Source organism: Odocoileus virginianus, chromosome 9 (assembly GCF_023699985.2).
Source record: "Odocoileus virginianus isolate 20LAN1187 ecotype Illinois chromosome 9, Ovbor_1.2, whole genome shotgun sequence".
NCBI lineage: Eukaryota > Metazoa > Chordata > Mammalia > Artiodactyla > Cervidae > Odocoileus > Odocoileus virginianus.
Window position 1 is genome coordinate 10331552 of NC_069682.1, and position 10315 is coordinate 10341866.

Genomic DNA, 10315 nt, shown 5'->3' on the forward strand with positions numbered 1-10315 from the left:
CTAGTCCGCTGTCTGGCTGGCTGATTTTGAGATGTGTGACCCAGAGCAAGGGTCCCTGGGTCCTGGACTCCAATCTCCAACTCTTAACAGGGGGAAAGAGAGCAGCAAAAAGCGCCTGGCAGAGACAGGGAAACAGGCAGACAGGGACAGAGAGGAAGACAGAGACTGGGTTTTGGCTCTTTATCTCATCTGTGTAGGCTGCAGGCTGCCTCCAGCTTCCGAGCTCAGAGACATCTCAGAGGTGGAGGATCTGGGCGGTGGTGCTAGCTCTTGACTCAGGCTACACACCATCCATGGTGGTGACTTCACCCCAAGCCCCCACATTATTTTGTAGCTTCTCTGATTTAAAGACAGAACAAAAAGACAGCCAAACAAACAGAACAACACAAAAAGAAAAACTCAGGGCATGAGTTGCCCAATGACACCAAACTAATGATCAGAGTTTACCGTCGAATTAGTGCAGGTTTGCCCGGGAAAGCAGGATGGGGAAAACAATGCTTTTGGTAGTTGCTAACATGCCTCCCAGATTCAGTGGTCCAGAAGGAAGCAGCTTGCCCCTCACTTCTCCCATGACTCCAGACACGGGATGTATGTGTGTGTGTGTGCATGCACACACTTGCAAATGAGTGTTTGTGGTGTGCAGGAAGGAGAGGGGGCTTAGTTAAATGTGTGTAGTGCTTGGTTCGTGGACTTGTCTCAATGAATCGAAGGAATATTAATAGATAGAGAGGTGTTGACCCAAATCCCTGCGGCTCAGAGGAGCCGGGCAAACAGATTACTGACCGTCTCTGGACTCCCAGCAATCCCCTAATTGGCACTGTTTGCCTTGCCTCGATAGGCGCTGCTTTCTCTGCTCGCTCTTGGAAGGAGGGGAGGGACCAGTTTGGTTTCTTCACCAGCACAAATCTCTGTGCAAGCCCCATAAAAGAGGAATGGAGAGGCAGTGATAAAAATCTCCCTTCAACTCACACACTCATTTCTTTTAAGCCTGTTTCACTTCTTGGAAAAGTTGCAGGGAGCTGAACACAGGGGCAGGGGCAGGAGGGTGTCCAGGAGTGGCCAGCCCCTGCCTGGGGCTCTAGATTCTGCACGTGGGACACAGGGGCCCCGAGTCCCTGCAGCCGAGCTCTTGTGGCATACGCATCCCCCATCCCCGGCCCTTCATTCTCACCCTGAAAACTGAGACCCATTGCAATTGCTTAGAAAGAGGCCTCTAGTAGTCCTTTTAAACCTCTTACCCAGAGTTTCAAAAGCCCCCAGCCTCACACGAATCCTTCACGCATTTAGCCACCCCTCCGAGACCTGGCTGTCTCCCTGGGTGAACCCCGGGCTCACATGCATCTGATGTTGTCCGGAAAGCCCAGGGCTAAGCCGGCAGCCTGGGTTTCTGGGCCTGATGTTGCCACCCGTGAGCTTTGGGAGTCTGAGAAAATCATGTGGCCTCTTTGAGACTCAGTCTTTCCACCTCAAAAATAAAGGATTTAGAGAGAATGTCGTAGAAGGTCATTTTCAGCTCGAACGCTCTGTTTTCCTTTCCTTCTGGAGCCCAACCGGGTGTTCGGAAAGTCGTGGGAAACACAGATGGCTTAAGATCCCTGGAGACAGGGCACTTGGTCGCAGCTGGGTGACCATGTGGTCACCGGTCGCAGCGTGGCCATGAAGCGTCTTGTGACAGTGGCAGACACAGCCGCCGCTGAAAGGGCTCATATCGCCAAAGCAGTGGTGTCTCCCTTAGGCTGAAGTTCCAGGATAGAGTGGCTGAAGAATGAAAACAAATGAAAAATAACGCTGAAATCCTCATCCTACCTTGAAATGGACTGGAAAGGGATGAAGACCCATGTCCATTCGCCTCTCCCAAATGCAGCACCATTGTCCCTGCCTTCCAAACAGGTATTACTATGCTGGACTTTTAAAATCAGAGTAAATGGATAATTAAGAGATGAGTTAACAAGTGCTTCCTCAGTAATTTGTGTTCCTGCACTTGAGTCAATAAATGTATGTGATGTGAGACTGCAGATAACAGGTCAGGGTTTCTTGTTTTAATTAATCTTTGAGAAGTGCGTTTTAAGTGTATGTGAGAGATGGTTAGCTGTTTGTGCATTTATATTTATAAACACAGTCTTCTTTCCTTCCCTCCCTCCATCTCGTCTTCCTTCCTTCCTTCTTTCCTGCTCTCCTTCCTTCCCCTCTTCCTTCTTCCCTCTGTTCTCCATCTTTCTACTGAAAATCAAACCACTGCACAAAAACTAATTGATGTCTCTGTCAGCAGCTTTTTGGAAATCTCCTCTCCAAGCATATGAAATCAATGGAAGGAGTGAGTCCCAGCCCCAAGAGACCCTGACCGAGGACCTGTGGACGCGACGCTTCTGCCAATCCCAGGGTCGGCTTTCAGCCACCACCTGCCAGGCTGTTCACAAAGCACCTCTATGCAGCAGATGTGGGCCACCTGCTGCGACTCTCACCCCTCTGCACACTCAGTAACACAAAAGTGACACCATGAGAAAGGTGAGGAAGAAGGGACCTCTCTGTGGAGGGTCTTCCGAGAGGGAAAATGTAATGTTATTCTCTGCATCTCTTCCCAGTGTCTTGGGTTTCTATAGTTCTGATTCTTTCTTTTCACAGAGCTGACTGTCTAATCCTGAAGGCTGGGGAGAAGGAGAGTTTTCTGTAACACAGTTGAGTTCCTAATTTTTGAATGAAAAAGATCACACACTCTTCCTTTTTGTGTTTTGAACAGCTGTGTCCATCAGGGATCTCCAGAGAACCAGAAGCAGTAGGAGAGAGATATCCTGGTATATATTCCTTATAATAAATCATATATATACACATGTATGATTTATTATAAGGAATAATAGTAGTAGTGTTAGTTGCTCAGTTGTGTCTGACTCTTTGCCACCCCATAGACTGTAGCTCACCAGGCTCCTCTGTCCATGGAATTTTCCAGGCAAGAATACTGGAGAGGGTAAGTCATTCCCTTCTCCAGGGAATCTTACCCACCCAGGGATCAACCCAGGTCTCCTGCTTTGCAGGCAGATTCTTTACCGTCTGAGCCAGCAGAGAAGTCCAGACATGGGCAGTGACAAGCCCCAAGCTCAACAGTCAGCAAACTGAGAGCTGATGGTACAGCTCCAGTCAAGAGATTAACAAGCAGGAGACCCAAGAAGGGCCAGGGTTACAGTCTGAGTCTGAACCCAGGCAAATGCTGACCCTCCAGTAAAAGACCCTCAGGCAGAGAGAATTCTTTCCTGCCAGCCCTTTCTCCAGGTCAGGTCTTCATCTGATTGGATGAGGCCCACCCACAGTGGGGAGAGCGATCTGCTTCACTTTGTCTACAGATGTTCCTGTCACCCGGAAACTCTTTCCCAGACTCTCTCAGGGTAACAATTGACTGGTATCTGGGCCCCTGTCGGCCAGCCAAGTTGCACATGCAATTTATCCTCACAGCATCCACCTGTCAGTCAATGAACAGAGGCTGAGAACATATCTTCTTTTTCTCATCATTTTAGTGAATGGTCTTGGATGTGTTGGGGCCTAGGGTTGGATACATGCAAATGTGCTTAGTCACTCAGTTGCGTCCGACTCTTTGTGACCCTATGGACTGTAGCCCAACAGGTTCCTCTGTCCATGGGATTCTTCAGGCAAGAATACTGGAGTGGGTTGCCATGCCCTCCTCCAGAGAATCTTCCTGACCCAGAGATTGAACCCCTATCTCCATCATCTCCTGCATTGCAGGCAGATTCTTCACTGCTGAGCCATCTATTTGGATAAGGGGTATTGAAATGTTCATAAACTCTGAGTCACTGCCTTCTGCAGAACTGTGGGAGTTGCTGAGAAGATGTCTAGGTTACTGGGATTTTTAGGGTGGGAGATGCAGGAGGAGGCCCTGGGCAAAGCCCTGAAAGATTCTTCAGTCCATCTGCTGTTTTTCACTGTGTCCAAACCTACCCTGGGCCAACCCACATCCCTCCTCTACTCCCCTGACCAGCGGTTGCCTTCAGTCCCACCTCTAGACCTCTTGCTGCTCTTAGCTGGGGTCCACTCCCCCCAGGGGTCAGCCAGTCACTCACTCATTGGACTATAAATACCCTTAGAAACCTGATTGCCCCAGAAGTATTGCATCTCAAAGATTGATTCATAACAGAAAAAAATGTTTTGCTTTTTAAAAAATTTTTGGCTATGCTGGGTCTTAGTTGCTGCATTTCTCTAGTTGTGGTGGAAGGATGACTGTTCTCTAGTTGTGGTGCATGGGCTTTGAATCACAGTGGCTTCTCTTATTGCAGTTCACAGGCTCACTAGTGGTGGTACATGGGCTTAGCTGCCCTGCAGCTTGTGGGATCTTCCCAAATCAGGGATCAAACCTATGTCCCCTGCATTGGCAGCTGATTCTTTACCACTGAGTAACCAGGGAAGCCCTTCATTTTTTAAAAGATTTTTTTCCCAGCTTTATTGGCATAAAATAGATAAAAATTGTGTATGTTTAAGGGGTACAATGTGATGATTTGACATACGTGTGCATTGTGAAGTGAGCATCACAAGCAAGCTCATAGAGATGCCCATTATGTCACAGTGTTAACGTTCTCTGTGTGTGTAGTGGCCAATTTTAAGATCTACCCTCTTTGCAGAGTTCAAGTAGACACCATGCTGTATATTAGATCTCTAGAATCTACTCATCCTGTGACATTGAAATATTGTATCCTTTGACCAAACCCTTCCCATTTCTCTCACCCTAAAGGATTGCCCCTTGAATGCCCAAAGTCTTGCATTTCAAAGGAGAGACGACCTAAGATGGAAAGACTATCCACTAAATTCTAATCTGAGGGTTGGATGCCAAGTGTACTGCTAAATTTTCTATTTCAAATTCTGTGCTCACCAAAACCTTTGTCAGTGGCTAATTCTAACAAAATAAGTGTGTGTGTGTGTGCGCGTGCACGCGCACGTAAATGAATATATACTGGTAAAATATCCGAAGTTTTAATTGATTCTTATGGTTTCTTCAAGCCATTTCTCATTTTTATTTACAAATTCAGTTGTCTCCCTTATTTATTTTATTCATTAAAATTAAGTTTACTGTGGCACCAGGACCCACATTTGGGAACATATATCATGATTAAACATCTCCCCCTTTCATCAGTTTTAACTTTCTATATCACACCAAAACACAAATCACCCGGCAGGTAGAAAAGCTGCCGTTATTAGCCTGTGCCAAGTTGGCTCTGCCTCACTGATGATCAAAAAAAAGAAAGAACAAAGCGTGGTGATTTTTAAATCATGTTCTATTATTATTATACCTACTATTATTACTGTTACTATTAACTTTGAAAACACATCTAAAGTGTGGCAAGCACTCAGAAGTGAACAGGTAATGGAATTTCTCATGGCTCCAAAGAGGCAGGCTGAGCATCTTAAACTGTGCTCAGCGGGGATGGGAGGGTGGGCCCAATGTCACGCTTTCCCAGGGTAGGGAGGACAGGAGTCTGCCTCTGATGTCTGAGCCACGTGGCGTGAACAACCCCCAATGTTATTTTTATATTATTAGACACCATTATGGGAAGCCATAAAGAGGGGAAAAGAATACACACTTCTGTATTCAAATGGAAATAAGTGCCTCATTAGTAATAAAAGCTCCAGGTTATGTTACCCGGTAACCTTTTGTTCAAACACGCAGTCTGGAATTTGCATAAGTAGTCAGCTGTGTATATCTCAGGGCTATTGAAATGATGTGACTCACCAATCTAGGCAGCCTCGTAAACAGTGTTTTTCTCCTTTTGTGGCGCCCTTGTTTGCACAGAAACACAGCTGTACAACACCGGTGGAGCGGGGGGAGGCAGAGAGCAGGCAGGGAGGCCCCGACTCCTCCAGGCCCTCCTGGATTAACGGAGCCCCACGGGGCCACGTGAACGAGCAGACGCAAGGCTGCCGTGGGCCGCGTGCATGTCCCACCCCGAGGGGCTGCAGAGAGTCCTGTGAGATGGAGATGGTGCAAGCATGCTGATCAGCCCAGAAGTCCCTGTGAAAACGGGTTGATCCTCTAGGGTGGCCTTGCATCGCCTTTGTGTTGAGCTGGAAAGCCTGGAGGTGGGGACTGGCTCACAAGCCCACTTGGGCTTCCCTGGGACTCACATAATCCTCTTCTGGGCAGTTAAGTATAAATCCATCCATCAGGGAAGTGTGGGATGCCCTTATATGGGGAATCTAAAAAGAAATACTACAAATGAACTTACTTCGACTCACAGACTTAGAGAATGAAATTATGGCTGTGGGCGTGGGGAGGAAGATGGGGGAAGGGATGATTGGGAGTTTGGGATGGACATGTACACACGGCTGCATGTGAAGTGGATAACCAACAAGGACCTACTGCACAGCACATGAGACTCTGCTCAATGTTATGTTGCAGCCTGGATGGGAGGGGAGTTTGGGGGAAAATAGATTCCCGTGTATGGATGGTTACGTCCCTTCGTTGTTCACCTGAAACTGTCCCACATTGTTAATCAGCTATACTCCAGTGTAAAATAAAAAGTTTAAAAAACAGAAACACATGGGATGCATGGCAAAGCATCTAGGGTCCCCATCCTTTCTGAAATCTGGTGTCAAATGAAAATCCTTCACCTGCAAGCAGAGTGAGTGTTGAGAAGCTCCTGGGAGGCTCGTGGAAACTGCCTGGGAGAGTCTGCAGTTGACGCTCCAACTGCAGAGCCAACAGGTGGCCTCCCGACCATGGATGCACCTGAAACACGCTTGCTCTGTGAATTTTGAATATTTCCCCCGAATAAGATGGGGCTGGATGTAAGTGACTTCCAGCAGGTCTAACCTCACAGCCTCTCATGTTTTTGAACTATTTGCCTTTAATTGGAGGATAATTGCTTTACAATACTGTGTTGGTTTCTGATACATATCAACAGGAAACAGCTATAGATATAGCCGTGTCCCCTCCCTCTTAAACCTCCCTCCCACTTCCCACCCCTTCCCATCTCTCTAGGCTTTCACAGAGCATCACATTTGAACTCCCTGCATCATACAGCACATTTCCATCAGCTAATTTTACACATGGTAATGCATAAGTTTCAGCGCTGCTCTCTCAAGTCTTCCCACCCTCTCCGTCCCCCACTATGTCCCCAAGACTCTTCTCTATGTCTGTGCTTCCATTACAGCCTCTCACTTTAAATGGATGAAGAAGGGCCTACAAGGGTAACTGTTTCAAGCATGGTGCTACCCCCAGGGCACCTCTTGATGTTGTTTACTCGCTCCGTCGTATCTGACTTTGCAACCCCATGGACTTCATCATGCCAGGCTTCCCTGTCCATCACCAACTCCCAGAGCTTGCTCAAACTCATGTCCATCAAGTCAGTGATGCCATCCAACCATCTCATCCTCTGTCATTGCCTTCTTCTCCTGCTTTCAATCCTTCCAGCATCAGAGTCTTTTCCAATGAGTCAGCTCTTCACATCAGGTGGCCAAAGTAATTGAGCTTCAGCATCAGTCCTTCCAGTGAATATTCAGGGTTGATTTCCTTTAGGGTTGACTGGTTTGATCTCCTTGCAGACCAAGGGACTCTCAAGAGTCTTCTCCAGCATCACAGTTGAAAAGCATCAATTCTTTGGTGCTCAGCCTCTGTTATGGTCCAACTCTCACATCCATACATGACTATTGGAAAAACCATAGCTTTGACTATACAGACTTTTATTGGCCAAGTGTTGTCTCTGCTTTTTAATATACTGTATAGGTTTGTCATAGCTTTTCTTCCAAGAAGCAAGCATCTTTTAATTTCATAGCTTCAGTCTCCATCTGCAATGATTTCGGAGCTCAAGAAAATAAAGTCTGTCACGGTTTGCATTTTTTTCCCCATCTATATGCCATGAAGTGATGGGACTGGATGCCATGATCTTACCTTTTTGAATGTTGGGTTTTAAGCCAGATTTTGGGCAATCTTGATTCCAGCTTGAGCTTCATCCAGCCTGGCATTTTATCATGTACTCTGCATACAGGGCTTCCCGGGTAGCTCAGCTGGTAAAGAATCTGCCTGCAATGCAGGAGACCCCAGTTAGATTCCTGGGTCAGGAAGACCCCCCTGGAGAAGGGATAGGGTACCTAATCCAATAATCTTGGGCTTCTCTGGTGACTCAGATAGTAAAGAATCTGCCTGTATTGTGGGGGACCTGGGTTTGATCCCTGGGTCGGGAAGATCCCCTGGATTCGGGCATGGCAACCCACTCCAGTATTCTTGCCTGGAGAATCCCCATGGGCAGAGGAGCCTGGCGGGCTACAGTCCAAGGGGTCGAAAAGCATCGGACACGACTGAGTGGCTAAGCACAGCACAGCACAACACAGCACTCTGCATATAAGTTAAATCAGCAGGGTGATGATATACAGCCTTGACATACTCCTTTCCCAATTTTGAACCAGTCCATTTTTCCATGTTCAGTTCTAACTGATGCTTCTTGACCTACATAGAGGTTTTTCGGGTGGGAGGTAAGGTGGTCTGGTATTCCTACCTCTTTAAGAATTTTCCATAGTTCGTTGTGATCCACATGGATTTTAAAAACATTTAATAAGTATCTGATGCAGAGAGGAGACACAAATTCTTGTCCCGTTTCATCACGAACGTGTGTGAACTCAGGTAAGTTGACCCACTTACTCTTGTACTTCCCTGTCCTCCCACAGAATGAAAAGTGTGGAGTCTCTGGTCTCTGGCACTAAATTGAGCCAAGATTTAGTCTCAACTGACCCATACAAGGTGATACTGACATTTGACTCCTGATGGTTTTGACTCCCGAAGCCACCTGGCTGCATGACCCTCTTCTGTTTTGGATGACACAGAGTGGGGACCAGGAGTCTTTGTAGAGAACTTGGGATTATTGGATGGGATGTAAGAGTTGGACTATAAAGAAAGCTGAGCATGGCAGAATTGATACTTTTGAACTGTGGTGTTGGAGAAAACTCTTGAGAGTCCCTTGGACAGCCAGGAGATCCAACCAGTCCATCCTAAAGGAAATCAGTCCTGAATATTCATTGGAAGGACTGATGCTGAAGCTGAAACTCCAATACTTTGGCCACCTGATGCCAAGAACTGACTCCTTGGAAGAGACCCTGATGCTGGGAAAGATTGAAGGCAGGAGGAGAAGGGGACGACAGAAGATGAGATGGTTGGATGGCATCACTGACTCATGGACATGAGTTTGAGCAAGCTCTGAGAGTTGGTGATGGACAGGGAGGCCTGGCATGCTGCAGTCCATGAGGTCACAAAGAGTCGGACATGACTGAGCAACTGAACTGAATAGAACTGATAGGCTGGGAAAGTCTAGCACAGTCAGAATGCACTGTGGTGAAGCTGGGACAAAGAAAACCCACAAATGAGGGCGTAGATGCTCAGGCAAGAGCTGCCCAGTCTTCATAGAGACCCATGGTGACAGGGTTGGGAAAGTATGATGGAGAAACCTCAGCCTTCTGCTCACAGCCCTGGAAACCAGGCAAGAAAAGCAATGTACATTTCAGATGCTGAGAAGGGACAAAGACAAAAATAAGCCACCTCTTTCAATAGGGCACACTGCTTTTTATTTCCTGGGTCAAAAGTTGTTAGAGACTTGCCAAAGAGACAAGTGCAGCTCTGGGCAGCTGAACCATGATGAACTTTCTTCCTGAGATAAAATATATGACTTAGCAGGAATCCCCAAGGCCTTCAATGGAGAACGAAAAACATGCAGTTCATGCACCACCAAGAACGTATGGCTTCAGAACAATGATTTGATCTAGGCTTGGAAGAACGATCAAGCTTTCTTAAGGAATAATTCATCTGTTTAATAGAGCTTCCCTGATGGCTCAGAGGTTAAAGCATCTGCCTCCAATACGGGAGACCCGGGTTCGATCCCTGGGTTGGAACTTGGCTAGAGGCTGTACTGGGGGGTGGGGTGCGGGGGTAAGGAAATAACATGTATTGTTCTGGGGTTGAGGGAGTGGTTTTTAAGTCAAGTTCTTGCCATTCTCTGATTATATGACCTTGAAAATGTCACAGGAGCGTTCTCTACCCAATTGCCTCATTAAATTATAATGAAAGCTCCCACTTATGGCGTGCTTCATGTTATTTTATGTTTACTTTACAAAGTTTAATTCTCATAACAAACCTCTAAGCAGACATTATGATCTCCATTGGCTAGACGGGAAATGAAGGCACAGCACATTGGCCAGAACGTCCCCAAAGTAAGACCGCTTGAGGGGACAGAGCTAGAACTTATATTCTGATCGTTTCAACTCTAAGGCTCATGATCTCAACCGTCATTCAGTGTTACATACTGTCTCCTTCATCATTAAATGGACACAGTGG

General features: G+C 46.8%; 1 long non-coding RNA gene across 1 annotated transcript; it reads left to right on the plus strand.

Annotated features, from left to right (window-relative positions):
• Nucleotides 1-1686: 1686 nt before the first annotated feature.
• Nucleotides 1687-10041, plus strand: LOC139036470 (uncharacterized). Its single transcript, XR_011489224.1, has 3 exons — nucleotides 1687-1890; nucleotides 2270-2505; nucleotides 8659-10041. It is a non-coding gene; the product is annotated as an uncharacterized lncRNA (long non-coding RNA).
• Nucleotides 10042-10315: the final 274 nt, after the last annotated feature.